General features: G+C 39.3%; 1 protein-coding gene across 1 annotated transcript in view; it reads left to right on the forward strand.

The window, feature by feature from the left end:
- LOC127233883 (putative coiled-coil domain-containing protein 144C) overlaps positions 1-17,189 on the forward strand; it is a 135,833-nt gene that overhangs the window by 47,289 nt on the left and 71,355 nt on the right. The gene's annotated exons all lie outside the window — the stretch shown is intronic.

The following is a 17,189-nucleotide window of genomic DNA, read 5'->3' on the forward strand; positions in this document are numbered from 1 at the left end:
ATTTCTCAGTGGTTAAGAGCACTTGTTGCTCTTGCAGAGGACCCAGATGCGGTTCTCACTACCCACATGGTGGCTCACGTCCATCTGTAACTCCAGTGCTACGGAATCTGATGACTTCTTCTGACCTCCACAGGCACCATGCACGCACGGGTGCACATACATACATGCAGGCAAGCACTCATACACATAAAATAAAATAAATGAAAAAAGACTTAAAAAATGAAGAGCTTACTGGTGTGACTTTCATTACATGGCTCAAAGTTAAAGAAACTGAAAACATCGGACAATTGATGGACCGTTGTGATTTCAGAAGTGTCCTTGGGCATAGCTTCTTTCTCCTCCAAAACTTTAGATTCATTTCATTTTGTTTTATGACAGACTGTGTCCTTGGTTTCAACCCTTGTTTCTGTACTGAATAACATAAGAAAGTATGGAAAATTACACAATTACAGCTTATCAAAATTTATGCTAGAGATTTCCCTGTATTTTTCTTATTGATTTAATTAAATATGCACATGCACAGGTCTGCACCAGGTCCTCTGCACATGTTATTACTGTTAGCTCGCTATTTTGCAGGAACTGGTGTATCTCTGACTGTTAAGATTCTTTTCCTCCTACAGGGTTGCCTTGTCCAGCCTCAATGTAAGGACTTTTGCCTTGTATTTTGTTTTTCTCATGTTTGGTTGTTGTCTCTTGGAGATGAGAGAGTTGGGAGGAGTGGATGGAGGGGAAACTGTGGTAGGGATGTATTATACGAGAGAAGAATCTATTTTTGACCTATTTTTAAAATCTGTAGAATTGAATAATACATTTTTTTGTCCAAACAGTTACAAGCTGTACAAGTAGAGATTCAACCAGGGGTAAAAAAAAAATATAATTTCTGAATTTTTTGTGCTAAGTTTTTAATAACAGCTCACATTCTAAGTTTTGCATTCTAATGTTTTAAATTTTAGAAGACATTTACTTACTCATTCAAATAATTATCTTGAGTCTTCTGCACATCAAGAGGTAGCAGAGGGCAGGCTAATGCTTAAGGTGTGGTTTGCTTTAAGGAGATCTGTCATAAGTGAAAGGGAACAACCTAGAGGATGGCCATTAATAGCAAAAATTTGCTGGGTCCTTGCCGTCTTCCAACGATGGCTTTAGATTGGGTTTTAGATGAGTGGTTCTTAGACATTTCAGCTTATGTCTTTTTTTATTAAATGTGTTTTCATGTTGCACATTACTGTCTAGCAGCCTAAGTACCAATTATTTCTCTTGATTAAAAGTTGAAGCAAGGGGGCTAGAGAGATGGCTCAGAGGTTAAGAGCACTGGCTGCTCTTCCAAAAGTCCAGAGTTCAATTCCCAGCAACCACATGGTGGCTCACAACATCTGTAATGAGCTCTGGTGCCCTCTTCTGTTATGTAAGCTTACATGCAGGCAATACACTAGACATAACGAGTAAGTAAATCTTCTTTTGTTTGTTTGTTTTGGTTTGGGTTTTTTGGTTTTGGTTTTGGTGGTTTTGGTTTTGTTGTTGTTTGTTTGTTTGTTTTGTTGGGGTTTTTTTTGAGACAGGGTTTCTCTGTGCAGCCCTAGCTGCCCTGAAACTCAGGGTTTCTCTGTGTAGCCTTGGTTGTTCCAGAGCTCTCTCTGTAGACCAGACTGGCCTGTAACTCATCCCAAGTGCTGGCACTGAATGTGTATGCCCCCACCACCCAGCAAGTGAATCTTTAAAAAAAAAAAAAAAAAGGAAAGCTGAAACATTTTCTAAGCTGTCCAGTTTTCATTCTGGTCCAGTTTTCATTCTGGAGTACATGGTTTTGGTGTCTATTTCTCATCTCATAGTAATAAATAAACCTTTTATCTTTGCAGTGTTTACAAAAGTGCTCTTAGTTTAAGAAAAACAATTATTGCCAGGCAGTGGTGGCACACACCTTTAATTCCAGCACTTGGGAGACAGAGGCAGGCAGATCTCTGTGAGATAAGGCCAGCTTTTTCTACAGAGTGAATTCCAGGACAGCAAAAGCTACACAGAGAAACCCTGTCTTGAAAAACAAAAAAAAAAAAAAAAACAGAAAAAAGAAAGAAAAACAATTATTATTAGCAATACATAAATCCATAGGTCAGCAGTATTTGTGACATGACTTATTTTGTGTCTGTCAACCCAATATTGTATTTGCCAAAAGTCAGTTCACCAGATTTCACACACACACACACACACACACACACACACACACACACACACAATGATCACTGCTAGTATGGCAATTGGATCCAAATTGCTAAGGGTTTGCTAAGTATGCAAGACCAATATCTGCAATTTAACAGTGGCAAATATATGCTGTTTATTAGATCATTTGTCCAATTTTAAACTACATTTTCATGTGTGTGGTCCCAGTAGGAAATATGATCCATCAGGATGTTGATTAAGCATAGAAAAACCAAGATGGTTTTTTCTTTGTGGTATCATAATGGTACCTTAAAAAGCTTAATTGTCCTGTCATATAGATTCATATTCTCAATATGTTGCCCACATTTTCCTTAGGCTGTTTGACTCAGGCCTGGAGTGATGGCTCAACAGCTTAGAGCACTTGCTGTTCATTTCCCAGAACCATGCAGCAGCTCACAGTATCAGTAATTCCAGTTCCAGGGAATCCATATCCCTCTACTGGCAGCAGACATACGTGAGATATATATACACCTATGTATACAAATATATAAATATGCATATGTATGTATATATATGTATATATATATGCAAAAGCACATAAATTTAAAATTTTTTAGATCATTGAAAACGAAAACCCCACTTGGCTCAAGTGATCTTCCTGCTCACATCCAAATGGCTTGGACTACAGGAGTGCAGCACCAGCCTCAGCTGAGAATGTAAAGATTCAGGAATTATTTTCAAAAGGATCTTTCTTATAACATTTTTTTAAAAATGTGGTTCTGTAATATTTTCAATTTTTTGTTTTATATTGAAATCTTTTAATTATATGTACCAATTCATATTCATATAAGGGAAATTACTTGCATGTTATTACAAATGTACATTTTCTGCCCTTGATGGCATATTGCATATATAATTGCATAATTGACATTGCTATCTTCTCCTACCTTCTTATTTTCATTTTCTAAACTTAGTTTTATGTAGGTTTGTGTCACTTAATTGTTTCAGTTCAGTGTATTTTGCAAATCACTGTTCTGGTTGGTTGGTTGGTTGGTTGGTTGGTTGGCTGGCTGGTTTTTTGGGATAGGGTTTCTCTGTGTAACTGCCCTGGCTGTCCTTGAACTCACTCTCACTCTATAGACCAAGCTGACCTTGCACTCAGAGATACACCTGTCTCTGCCTCCCAAGTGCTGGAATTAAAGGCATGAACCACCACTGCCTGTCCAAAATCAGTGTCTTAAATACATGTGCTTTTCAAGTAATTTAATTTCCTCTTCCAAATGGAAGTATTCATTTGTATCTTCTAAGTTGTCTGGGTGCTTCAAATGTCACACAACAGCAACTGAAGACACTTTTCCCAGCCCATTCCTTACAGTGTGTTCATTTTCTCACCCTAAGAACAATAGTATTCAGTGAATTCATTACACTAAACTGATGAAGTTGGCGAAACCCTGAACTCCACCCCTCCCCTTCGCAACAAAGCAGGCCTTTCCTGCCTGTCTCAATTGATGGGGAGAATAGATACATTCCTATGGTCCAAACTCATGGATGTTGAGAGCCTGAGACTGCAAGATGGGACCTGTGGCATTAAAAGTGGAACTGTTAACAATTATTTCAACTCGGGAACATTTGTAAATAACAATAGTGGTCATTGCTATCCATTAGAACTGCATTCATTACAGAGAGCCACATGGCCATATAGTCTGTGAAGTGTGGTAAGTTTCTGAACTTTATGTGGCTTTTGGTTTATCTTCTTTACGGGATGGTTAATTTTTTTTCTGTCTTTTGAAAAAGTGATTTGCCACTGGTCTAAATTTTTTTCTTATTAAAAAAAATGTCTTTAGTGTCTTTTTGGTCCATCTTTATGTCAAATCTTTGCTTATTTAGTTCACTAACTTTATGTGGCTTTCTTCATTGACTTTTGTCCTAGTAATGTATTGTCTTTTGTCATTTTTGGAAAGAGAGAAATCCATGTAATCGTTTGTCTTAACTCTTATATTCACTGAGAGACAATATCCTATATGAATCCAGTGCATCCAAAACAGATGTTACAGAGGCAAATTTTCCCTCAGGAAGTCATTCATGAAAACACAGCAAGCAGTTAACAAATCCCTCCCGTGAGCTATGGAGAGTGAGCTCTTGGTCTTGGGGCCAGAGTTGCAGATGCCACAGACAGAAATAACCAAGTGGTGCTTACCACAAGCAAAAGGAATGGCCATGTAATTGGAAAGTTCTGTGCACTGTTTCCCTGAAACTCTGCTCCATCAAATGTAAATGCTTGTAAATGCTTGTAAGACAAAAATGTCTTATCACATATGGACTGGGTTGCCAAGGCTCTTTAGTAGTGGACCTATATCACATAGTTTTGTGTCATTTCTCAAACACATGAGCTTGGAATGTTCTTTGCAGGGCATGTCACTTTAAGAGACATGTGCTTTGGATAGCACATTGATATACTGATATACTCTGTAGTTGAGACAATGAACCTTATTAATTTAATAAAATATTCAAAACCTCCATCTTCACATGCTGAAGTTTGCAATCCTAGAGGTCAAGAGAGAGCCCTTGCCCTCATGAAGCCTTTCATTATATGAAAAACAAGCAGGACACCAAAACCATATGACAAACACTGACAGAAACACAGGTTTTCAGAACCAGTAAAAGTGGAGGGAGATGTGGAGAGCGAGGGGACTGTTAAGGGTCAGCATGGGGGAAGGACAGTGTGGGGAGAAGGAGGAACTATCAATCATTACCTCTGTTCATTGCATATCTATAGACACAGGATCTTTTATAATGAGAATTATTTTTAAGTTTTTTAATATTAGTATACAAGCCAATGCATTTTCTTACAGGATTGTCATAGGTACTTTTGTACTAGTTTTTTGTTGCTGTGATAATCACCATGGCCATTGACAACTTACGGGGGAGAGAGTTTATTCTGGCTTAAGGTACCAGAGAGAAAAGAGTCCATTATGGTTGTGCTGAGGAACAACAAACAGCAGGCATGGCAGCTCCCTTCTTGAACAATGCAGAGCAAGGGAGCCACCTGGGAGTGGTGGGGACTTCACTTCGCAAAGCCAAGCTCAGAGACAGATTTCTTCCAGCAAGGCTGCATCACTCAAGCTGCCCAAAGAGCCACCTCCTGGGGACCATGAGTTCCGATGCCAGAGATTATGGGGGCCATTCTCACTCTAACATCTATGACTTTGGTCTCTTGGCTCTCTTTTCCCACTAACTGAGCCTCTTTCTCCCCACCCAGCTCACTGGCTTCTTTCTTTTCATAGGAATTTTGTTGCACTATTTTATCAGTGTCCTGCTATCTTTAAGTACTCCCCTGTCTGTAGTCTATAGCACAAATAATAAAAACTCACAGACAGATATTGGGGTTAAAGCTAAAGATCAGAGAAACAAAGTGGCCAGCCACTAGACAGTTCTTACCTCTACCAATGCCCAGACCAAAGGGGCCATTCTGTCTTCAGACTGCATCTCCAGACTGCACTGAGCTCCTGTCTCCTCCTGCCTTATATCCCTCTCTCCAGCCAGTCATATCACTCCTGTCTCTACCTACCTAGTACTGAGATTAAAGGCATAACGTCCCAACTGCTGGGATTAAAGGTGTGAGCTCTGTTTCTCTTTTAGACTGATTCACTCTCACGTAGCCCAGGGTGGCCTTGAACCACAGAGATCCGTCTGCCTCTGTCTCCTGAGTGCTGGGATTAAAAGTGTTTACCACCACTCCTGGCTTCTATGTCTGTCATTAGCATTGCACTTTGATCTTCAGGCAAGCTTTATTAGATCTAAAATAAAAAAGAAGGATATCACTAATATAAGAAAAACTATATACAATAAGTACAATAACTATATGCAATACAAGCAGGCAATCATTAACAATATCTAACCCATTTGCATTTGACAAATTCAGACAAAACACTCCATTATCTATCCTATGTTGGCGAGTCCAAAGTATTCTACCTAAGATAATTTCTATCTATGTTGTATTACTATCTTTGGATATCTCTCAATCTTATATACTTTACACCTCTTTAGTGACTTTTTCTGCATCTTGTAAACAAAGAAAACTATAACTATCTAACCTTAAACTCCCTCAGAAACCCAAGAAGGAAATAGTATTAACTGAGTAAGAAGGAGACTTCAAAAAACATGTGAGAAATGACAGAAAGAGCTGCCTGTCTGGGAAGTCACCCAAGGTTCCTCTGCAATGTTGGGGCATCCATTTTCAGCTTATAGGCCTAGCATATTTGACAGACTTTTCTGTGAAGCAGGGTTTTTGAAGGACTGTCCCACCTTGTCTTGGAAAGGTTTGGAAGTCACTCTCTTTTGTGTCCTACTTGTCCAGTTTGGACAGCACACTGTCAGCAGTCAAGGCAAGGGCACTTTCTTGCCCAGTAGCTTAATTTTGCCACAAAGAAAGTAAACTCCATGTGGAGTTTCTTCAACGCCCATCATCTCCTCTGAATTAGATTAGTGTTGCCAGGAACAGACATGTCTCATTGTCAAAAAAAAAGAAAAAAAAAAGAACCTGTTATTAAAACATCTTAAGTGCTATATTCTGTAGATCTGAAGTGTTTGAAGATGATCTATCTAAAATATCTGTTTGACCTTGTAAACATAGTTAATGTGACTACAAATTCAATTGTAGTAGGTGACTGATTACTAACCTACACTTCTTTATTATCCTATATAGTTCATGATGATAACTTTCAATGACTAGAAATTTGCATTACTTTGTTGAATGAGCTGTATGGGTGAAATACCTTGAACAAGATTAGAAACATATGTACAGTATGTTTTAACAAAATTAATCTCAAATTTGAATCAATATACAGAAGTCCAATCCAATCTAAAATATTTAAAACTAATAGTTGTTTTTAAAAAGTAGATTGAAGAATCTACCTTTTATCTTATCATATCTATATCTTCTAAATTTTTCTTTTTAGAATAGGTTCAATAATTATCCTTTTATAATATCATTTCTGGACCCCCCCTTTTATCTTTTTCTTTTCAAAACAAGAACCCTAAATCTCATCTCACTTGTTTAGCCTTTTTCATGACCATTACCAATAATAACTTATATATATATATATATATATAATAACCAAGTCCATTTAAATTAAAACAAATATGTATAGACAATATTTGGAATTAGGGTGTAGTTCTTTCCAAACTACTTCCTCCTGGTAAGGGGCGCTGCCATGGGGGATTCTAAGAAGATGCAGAAATCCTGGCTGTAGTCTGTAAGGCTGCTTGGTCCAGCTGTTTTGAATGTAAAATCACCTGGTACTCTGTAGCAGGCAGTCTGGCTTGATCAAACCACATTAGTCTGGAAGGAATCCACATCTTTTCATTTTCTGTGGAAACAAAAATAGAAATGCTTTTCCCCAGTAACTTTTCCTTGAACTTAAAGCATTTTTTTAATTAATTTATTATTTAATTTATTATTTTACATGTCGATCCCAATGCCCTCTCCCTCCCTCTCTCCCTCCCTCCTTCCCTCTCTTTTACCCTCTCTGCCCTCTCACCTGCACTCTAACCACCCTCCCCCCATCCCCCCACCCCAATTCCATATGTAGGGGAATGCCATCCAGTTGGGGTCATGTAGATCTGACAGGTCATGTGAAGTAGGGACTAGGACTTCTCTCCTGTCTTTAGGTTAAGGCAGTTATCCCTCCATGGGGGATATGTTCACAAAGTCCTTTTGTGCACCAGGGATACATCCTGGCTTCACTGTCTGAGGTCCCTTAGACTGCTCAGTCCTTCTGGCTGAGACCCATATTCAGGGGGGCCTGAGTCAGTCCCATGCTGGCTTCCCATCTATCAGTCTGGGGGCCCGTTAGCTCCTCCTTGTTCAGGGAAGCTGTCTCTATGTGTTTCTGCCGCCTGGTCTTGTCCTCTCCATCTGCATCTGGATTCTACTTTGACTCAGTATTTATGTATGGGTGTTTGCTCCTGTTTGCAATAGGCATTAGTTGAGGGCTCCATGGATAAGTTAGTTGTTGATCTCACTCTCCGGGAAGGGCATTTATGGTAGCCTTTCCATGGAAGCTCAAGTTGTTAGTTGGTGGCAGTCTTGTAGTTCTCTAGACCTTTCTTCGTGTTCAATTTTATCTTCAAACCAATATTGGCTCCCTCTTTTATGTTCTTTCTCTGTCTCTGTCTCTCTCTCTCTTTCCTGTCTTCTATTCCTAACTGGGCTCAATCTTCCTGGTCACACAGGTTTTCCTTTCCTCCTCCCCGTTTTCTCCTACTTCTCTCCATTCACTGCCCCCACACTTCCTCTGTGCTCTGGGGGGACTTGTCCCTTCCCAGTTCTGTGAGGGACATTATATGAATCTCTTAGAACACATATTGTATCCTAGTTCCTCTGGTGGTGTGAATTATAGGCTGGTGATCCTTTGATCTAGGTCTAAAATCCATATATGAGTGAGTACATACTGTGTTCCTCTTTTTGAGACTGGGTTACCTCATTCAGGATGGTTTCCTCAAGTGCCATCCACTTGCCTGCGAATTTCAAGATACCATTATTTTTTTCTGCAGAGTAGTATTCCATTGTGTAGATGTGCCACATCTTCATTAACCATTCTTCAATTGAGGGACATCTATGTTGCTTCCAGGTTCTTGCTATTACAAATAGTGCTGCTATGAACATAGTTACACAGATGTCTTTGTTGCATGGATGTGGATCATTTGGGTATATGCCTAAGAGTGGGATTGTCGGGTCCTGTGGTAAACTAATTCCCATTTTCCTGAGGAACCGCCATACTGATCTCCAAAATGGCTGTATGAGTTTGCACTCCCACCAGCAGTGGAGGAGTGTTCCCATTTCTCCACATCCTCTCCAGCATGAGTCATCATTGGTGTTTCTAATTTTAGCCATTCTGGCAAGAGTAAGATGGTATCTCAAAGTTGTTTTGATTTGCATTTCCCTGATAGCTAAAGATGTGTAGCACTTTCTTAAGTGTCTTTCAGCCTTTTTTATTTCCTCTATTGAGAATTCTTTCTTCAGTTCTGTACCCCATTTTTTAATAGGGTTATTTGGTGTTTTGTTGACTAGTTTCTTGAGTTCTTTGTATATTTTGGAGATCAGCCCTTTGTTGGATATAGGGTTGGTGAAAATCTTTTCCCAGTCTGTGGGCTACCATTTGGTCTTGTCCACTGTGTCCTTTGCCTTACAGAAGCTTCTAAGTTTGAAGAGGTCCCATTTACTAATTGTTTCTCTCAGTGACTGTGCCCCTGGAGTTATGTTCAGGAAGCAGTCTCCTATACCATTTTGTTCAAGGGTACCTCCTACTTTCTCTTCTAAGAGGTTCAATGTGGCTGGATTGATGTTGAGGTCTTTGATCCATTTGGACTTGAGTTTTCTGCATGGCGACAGACATGGGTCTATCTGCAGTCTTCTACACACCATCATCCAATGTGCCAGCACCATTTGTTGAAGATGCTGTCCTCACACCATTGTATAATTTTAGTTGTTTTGTCGAAAATCAGGTGTTCATAGGTGTGTGGGTTAATGTCAGGATTTTCAATTTGATTCCATTGGTCTACCTGTCTATTTTTGTGTCAATAAGATCTGTAGTAGAGCTTAAAGTCAGGAATGGTGATGCCTCCTGAAGTTCTTTTATTGTATAGGGTTGTTTTGGCTATCCTGGGTCTTTTGTTTTTCCATATAAAGTTGATTATTATCCTTTCAAGGTCAGTGAAGAATTGTGGTGGGATTTTAATGGGGAGTGCATTGAATCTGTAGATTGCTTTTGGCAAGATTGCCATTTTTATTATGTTTATCCTACCTATCCAAGAGCATGGGAGATCTTTCCATTTTCTGGCCCTGGACTTTTTTTGGTTTGAAGGCTTTAGGTGACTGCTTCTATTTCATTGCGGGGTATAGGTCTTTTAAGTTGTTTGTCTGTTCTTGATTTAATTTTGTTAAGTGATAGTTATCTAGAAATTTGTCCATTTCCTTTGAATTTTCAATTTTTGTGGAATACAGATTTTCAAAGTATGACCTGAAAATTGTCTGGATTTCCTCTGTGTCTGTTGTTATGTTCCCCTTTTTGTTTCTGATTTTGGTAATTTGCATGTTCTCTCTCTGCTTTTTCATTAATTTGGATAAAGGTTTGTATATCTTGTTGGTTTTCTCAAAAAACCAACTCTTCGTTGCATTGCTTTTTTTGTATTGTTTTCCTGGTCTCTATTTTGTTGATTTCAGCCCGCAAGTTGATTATTTCCTGGTGTCTACTCCTACGGGGTGAGTTCACTTCTCTCTGCTCTAAGGCATTCAGTTGGGCTGTTAGTTCTCTTATGTGACAATCCTCTGTTTTCCTCATATGGGCACTTAGTGCAATGAACTTCCCTCGTAGCACTGCTTTCAAGGTGTCCCATAAGTTCGGGTATGTTGTGTCCTCATTCTTGTTGAATATTAGAAAGTCCTTAATTTCTTTCTTTATTTCTTCTTTGACCCAGGAGTGGTGCAATTGCACATTGTTAAGTTTCCATGAGTTTGCAGGTTTTCTGCTATTTGTGTTGTTGTTGAATTCCAACTCTAAAGCATGGTGGTCCGATAAGATACAGGGGACTATTCCTATTCTCTTCTATCTGTTGAGGTTTGTTATGCCACCTAATATGTGGTCGATTTTAGAGAAGGTTCCATGTGGAGCAGAGAAGAAGGTATATTCTTTTGTCTTTGGATGGAATGTTCTATAGATGTCTGTTCACCCCATTTGAGACATAACTTCTGTTAGTTCCTTTGTTTCTTTGTTGAGTTTCTGATTTGTGGTCCTGTCTAGTGTTGAGAGTGGTGTATTGAAGTCTCCCACTATAAGTGTGTGAGGTTTTATATGAGCTTTGAGTTTTAGTAGTGTTTCTTTTACGAATGTGGGTGACTTTGTATTGGGGGCAGAGATGTTCAGAACTGAGACTTCCTGTTGATGGATTTCTACTGTGATGAATATGAAATGACCATCTTCATCTCTTTTGATTAATTTTGGTTTGAAGTCTAACTTGTTAGATATTAGGATAGCTACGACTGCTTGCTTCTTATTTCCATTTGATTGCAAAATCTTTTCCCAACCCTTTACCCTAAAGTAATGTCTATCTTTGAAGCTTAGATGTGTTTCTTGTATGTAGCAGAAGGATGGATTCTGTCTTCGTGTCATTCTGTTAGCCTGCGTCTTTTTATAGGTGAGTTAATATTGAGGGTGAGTAAGGACCATTGATTGTTGATGCTTGTTTGATTTAGGTTTCTTGTTGGCAGTGTTACTGTGAATATATTAATTCTGCTTTACCCTTGGTTTCTGGTGTAGTTGGATTATCTGTTGCCTACATTTTTGTGGGTGTAGTTACCTTCCTTGGGTTGGAGTTTTCCTTCCAATACTTTCTGTGGGGCTGGATCTGTAGATACATATCGGGAAAATCTGGTTTTGTCATTACATAACTTATTTTCTCCATCTATAGTGATTGAGAGTTTTGCTGGATATAGTAGCCTAGGCTGGCATCCGTGTTCTCTTAATATTTTTAGAATATCTATCCAGGACCTTCTGGCCTTGAGGGATTCCATGGAGAAGTCAGGTGTAATTTTGATAGGTCTGCCTTTATATGTTACCTGTCCTTTTTCCTTCGCTGCTCTTAATATTCTTTCTTTATTCTGTATGCTAGGTGTTTTGATTATTATATGTCGAGGGGTCTTTTTTCTTTGGTCCAGCCTATTTGGGGTTCGGTATGCTTCTTGTACTTTCATGGGCATGTCCTTCAGATTTGGAAAGTTTTCCTCGATGATTTTGTTGAATATGTTTTCGGCACCTTTGAGCTGGGCTTCCTCACCTTCCTCTATGCCTATTATTCTTAGGTTTGGCCTTTTCATGGTGTCCCACATTTCCTGGATGTTTTGTGTTAAGGATTTGTTGGATTTATGATTTTCTTTGGTCGATGAATCTATTTCTTCTAGTTTATCTTCTGTGCCTGAGATTCTCTCTTCCATCTCTTGAATTCTATTGGTTATGCTTGTGTCCGTCGTTGCCGATTTTTTGCCCATTTTTTCTATTTCCAGCATTCCTTCCGTTTGTGTTGCCTTTATTTTCTCTATTTCAGTTTTCAAGTCTTGAACCGTTTCCTTCACCTGCTTAATTGTTTTTTTCTTGGCTTTCTGTACTTTCTTTAAGGAATTTGTTCATTTCTCCCACTTTTTTGTTTGTTTTTTCCTCCATTTCTTTAAGGGTTTTTCTCTCATCTTCTTTGAGGGCCTCTATCATTTTTATGATGGTAATTTTTAAGTCGTTCCCTTCTGCTTCCTCTGCTTTGTTGTTGTGTTACATTCTAGTTGGTGTAGATTCCCTAGATTCTGGTGGTGTCATGCTTGTCTTTCTGTTGTTAGGTGTTTTCTTGTTTTGCCTTCTTCCCATAGTTTATTCCAGTAGGTGTTGGTGGGGTCTCCCCTTCTCTCTGTGGTACTTCCCCTGTGGGCTTATGTGGGTCAGAGATTCAATATCTGTAGCTCTGGGTGGTCCAAGCTCTATAGGAGGTCTCTCCATAGACAGGAACCCAGGGATGGGATCAGGGCTGAGGATCCAGTAGAAGATGCCACTAGCCACTGGCTCTAGCCAATGGCTGGCAGAAGAAGACAAAAGCTGAGCTGAAACTTGCAAGGTTTTGCAGGATAGTCGAATCTCACTGGAAACTGGAACTCACCAGCTGAGGCCTCTTTCTTTAGCAGAGGCCCTGATTTGGGGGTCAAGGATCTTGCTGGCAGGAACTCAGAGTGGACCTGCAGAGATCGGCGGATCTCTGGGAGGGGTTCGGGACTCCAGCAGAGGACTGGAGGTGGGGTCAGAGACCAAGCAGGTGGAAATTACGGGTGGTCCCGCCTGGATAGGCAGGTCTCCTTTGTTTAGAGTTGCTCCGAGGAGTCTCCGAATTAGGGTGTACTCACCAATAACAACTTATAACCAACTTCCCCTAAACAATGACTAATATCCATAACCTATTGAATGGCCAAAAGCCACCCACCCCACCTCTTGGGAGTGTGGGCATTGTATCCTTAAATTTATTTCCTGTGTCTGGGGACAATGGCATCTTTATGGGGATCCTGAAAAGAAAATTTGGGGTTAATTGTCAAGTTCTAGGAGAAGTCGCCGTATCATTTGTTCTCCAGTCTCTGCCTAGTGGGAAAGTGCAGCGTTTGTCTCAAGTCCTGGCTAGAGTAGTCTGTGAGGCTGGATCATGTCAGTTAGCCAACTTGAAATTGTCCTGAGCAGTTTGTTGCCCAAAGCTGATCTTCAAGTGGTATTTTCTGCTTAGTAGCTTAGTAGTGTTGTCACAGTCCTGATGGAAGTGTTATTGTAGGACCCCATCATCTTTTTGGAGACTTCAAAGGTTGCTGTTAGCTGTGTTTATGGTTCCCTGCAGGAAAATGAGACTCAAACCCAGGCAGCTGGAGGAAGACTTTTTCTAAAATTAGTTAGTACTCTATATGATCATTAATATCATGACAGAAACTTTAAAGGATATATAGTAATGTTATAAATTTTTAGATTAAATTTAAACCTCAAGAATAGCTTCAAAGACTCAAAATAGAACCAAAGGATTATGAAATTAGTGGCAATAAAATAGTTCTTTAATTTTGTTTGTTTGTTTTTCTTCTGTCCCATATCAGGTGGCTCTTCTGACATGAGACAGAGATTTTAGATTTTACTTTTAAAAATATGCTTGGATTTAGAGAAGGAAAGAGCTGTAGCATGAAAAATAAAAACCCAGAGATAGATATTGGGGTTAAAGCTGAAGATCAGAGAAGCAAAGCAGCCAGCCCAATAATATCACTTCTGTCTCCACCTCACTGGTGCAGGGATTAAAGATGTTATGATCCCAAGTGCTAAGATCATCTTTGTGTAAGCTGTTTTTCTTTAATCAATTTCATGTAGTTGAACTAACAGAGATCCATCTGCCTGTCTTCTGAGTCCTTGGATTAAAGGTGTGTGCTACCATTACCTAGCCTCTATGGCTTATGGCTGACTTTGCTTTCTGAATCCTCAGGGAAGCTTTAATAAATCATATATAATATATCACCACAGAGAGCCATAGTCCAAAACCAGGTTTAATTTTTAATTGATTAGGACTACAAAAAGAACATTTATATTATATGTCTGTAGAGAAAAACAGAAACAAACATTTGGCAAATTTAATGAAATATTATCCTGTTGGATATATGATATACCAATAGACCAATTTATTCTTTTCTTGGGACATTTTTTTCTTGATAATTTGTCCTTTTTCTTCAGATGTCTTATTTGTCCAATGGTCTTTGGGTTCCTTAGCTGCATGCCTTTATTATCCTGGAAAGAGAAACAAAACCCTTCCCTAACCCCAATTTTGGGGAAGTTTCAATTTAGCAAATTATATCTCATCAAATGAAAAGCATTTGTTAGTTTTATAGGTTAGTTTAGACTGAACAGCCATGCTCTTTGATGAAGTAACATTTGTTTTTATAACAATGAGGAACCTAACATTCAGTGTTGTTTTTCATTCAACACAGTGATTGCACCTTAAGCACCTGCTGTCCCAACTAGCAATTGCAACTCCACAGCTACCAGCAGTGGTTTGGCCACAGGGGCCGCAGCCATACAGGCACCAGTTCTATCATGGCCACTAAAGGAAACTTTATCTAAATGTCTATCCTTCTACAGAGCTCAAAATTCAAAGGTTTAGGTGAAATCCTGCTAACTCAGAGAGTTTGAATAGCAAGTAGCTAACCTTCTCTCCCTGCTCATGTCTACCATAAAAAGGGGTGTCCTTCTGCTCAGCCCCCACTAAAAAACCCTCACTATACCTAGTTCCTCTCTACTACTTCCTGTCAGCTAGTTGCTGACTCAGTCTCCTGACCCCAGGTTACTTTTATCTGACCAAACAAATGTAACATGTCTTTGCATCATTAATTAACAAAAGCAGCAGGAACAAATGTAACACACCTTTACACAGTTAAACTAACATTCCACAACAATTCAGCACATAAAAACCTGTGCTTCTTCCATGTTCTTGAAGAATTACTGCCTGCCCTCTCTGCACCCTTCTGGTGAGCTACGGCTTGCATTCCTCTTATCTGCTGTGAGAGTAGTTACACTAACGCAGCCCACATGCTTCATAGCTTGATCTCTCCTCTTTGATCAGTTTTCGGGTGTCTTTGGCTGTGCTTTATATTTCTTATAAACAACCAACAGCTGAGTTCTGGTCCTTCAGAGTGGTTATTTTGGGGGGTGTATATATAATGTGTAAGTGTGTATGCAACTGAATGTGCGTGTGAGTGTCTGTGTGTTTGTATCTATGAGTGTGTGTATATCTGTGTCAGTGCACACATACTTGTATGTGTGGTTGGATGGGTATACCTTTAAACACAAAACCAGAAGGTGTGGTGTGTGTGTGTGTGTGTGTGTGTGTGTGTGTGTGTGTGTGCGTGCATGTGTGTTTGAATGTCTGTGTCTATGTGTGTTTATATCTGTGTGTGAATGAGTGTGTCAGTATTTGTGTGTGTTTATATCTGTATGCACATGAGTGTGTACGTGTGTGTGTGTGTGTGTGTGTGTGTGTGTGTGTGTGTGTAGATGGATGAATGCACATATACTTGTATGTGTAGATAGATGGGTAACCCTTCAAACACAAAACCAGAAGAAGGTGTTGAACCCAGTAGCTGCAGTTCAGGCACTTGCTGGATTCCAAGCATGTTACATAGGTTCTGGGATTTGAACTCTGATCTACCTGGCTACACAGCAAGTGATCTTAGCCACAGAGCCATCTCTGTATTCTTTGTCCTTTCATTGAAGAATTGGGGCTATTTTCATTTAAGGTTATAATTGAGAGAGATTTGTTATTTCCTATGATCTGGTTTTGTGGTGGTGGTGGTGGTTTGGTTTGGTTTGGTTTGGTTTTGGAGGTTCTCTCTCTCTCTCTTTAGTGTTCTGGATGGTTTGATGGTATGAGAGGTTTGCTGTGTTGGATATATGGATTTCTTCCTAGATCTCCTATGTTCATCTAGTCCTTTCATGAAGCGTATTCTATTCTAAGCATTCCCAAGGATGCCTTTTTCCTGCGTGCATTGTATTCTCTTCAGCATTTTCTGCACTTCTGACCCTGATGCCATAAATTAAATAACTTTTGGTTTTGTGCATCCTTTATTTCCCATCTATTTTAAGAGAATGTTACTGGCTCTCTCAGTCTCAGATCACAGTTACTTCAAGGTTCAAGATATATCAGTCTATGCATTCCTTATTTTAACAACTGCCAGTGAGAAATGAGATGTTTTTACCTTGGTATGTCCCCTTAACAATATTTAATATTGCTTCTTTGCTTTGTATTTCTGATATGGTATGGAGAAATTATTGTCTATTTATGATTATAAATGCCTCTTGTATTTTGATATTTATTTTTCGAGCTTCTAGACATTTTCTTGTTTTCATAGAAGAAATTCTTGGTGCCATTAGGCTTTATCTCAGCACCCTACTCGCACTTCTGGTCAGATTCCTATGTTTGGTCTCTTAGATACACTGAAACACTCAAAACTGAAATTTCAGACATGTTCATAAATAGCTTTGAATTGAAGCGTTTTAGTATCAAAATAAAACTTTTAACTTATAAACACAGTCCACCACTATATAAGAGTTTCTTACATGATTCAGTTTATCAAAGTAGCTTAAGCTTAACAAAGTTAGCAAAGATATGGAGGCTAGACATATATTCTTAAACATGAATAGACCTTAGGTAAGGAGAAGAGACATTGTTTAAGCCGGTGGCCCTCAACTTTCCTGATGCTTTGACCCTTCAACTCAGCTCCCCATGTTCCCACAAAAATCATTCCCATTGATATTTCACAGCTGCAATTATATCACTATTGTGAATCGCAATGCAAACATCTAACATCTAACCCCTGTAAAAAAGTCTTTTTGACCAAAGGGGTCAAGACTCACAGGTTGGGAAGCTACCCCCAGTTCTTTGCCAGACTGCTTAGGCCATTGTCTTGCTGTATCATAAGAATACCCAAT

The sequence above is a fragment of the Phodopus roborovskii genome, unplaced genomic scaffold (genome assembly GCF_943737965.1).
Source record: "Phodopus roborovskii unplaced genomic scaffold, PHOROB, whole genome shotgun sequence".
Classification (NCBI taxonomy): domain Eukaryota; kingdom Metazoa; phylum Chordata; class Mammalia; order Rodentia; family Cricetidae; genus Phodopus; species Phodopus roborovskii.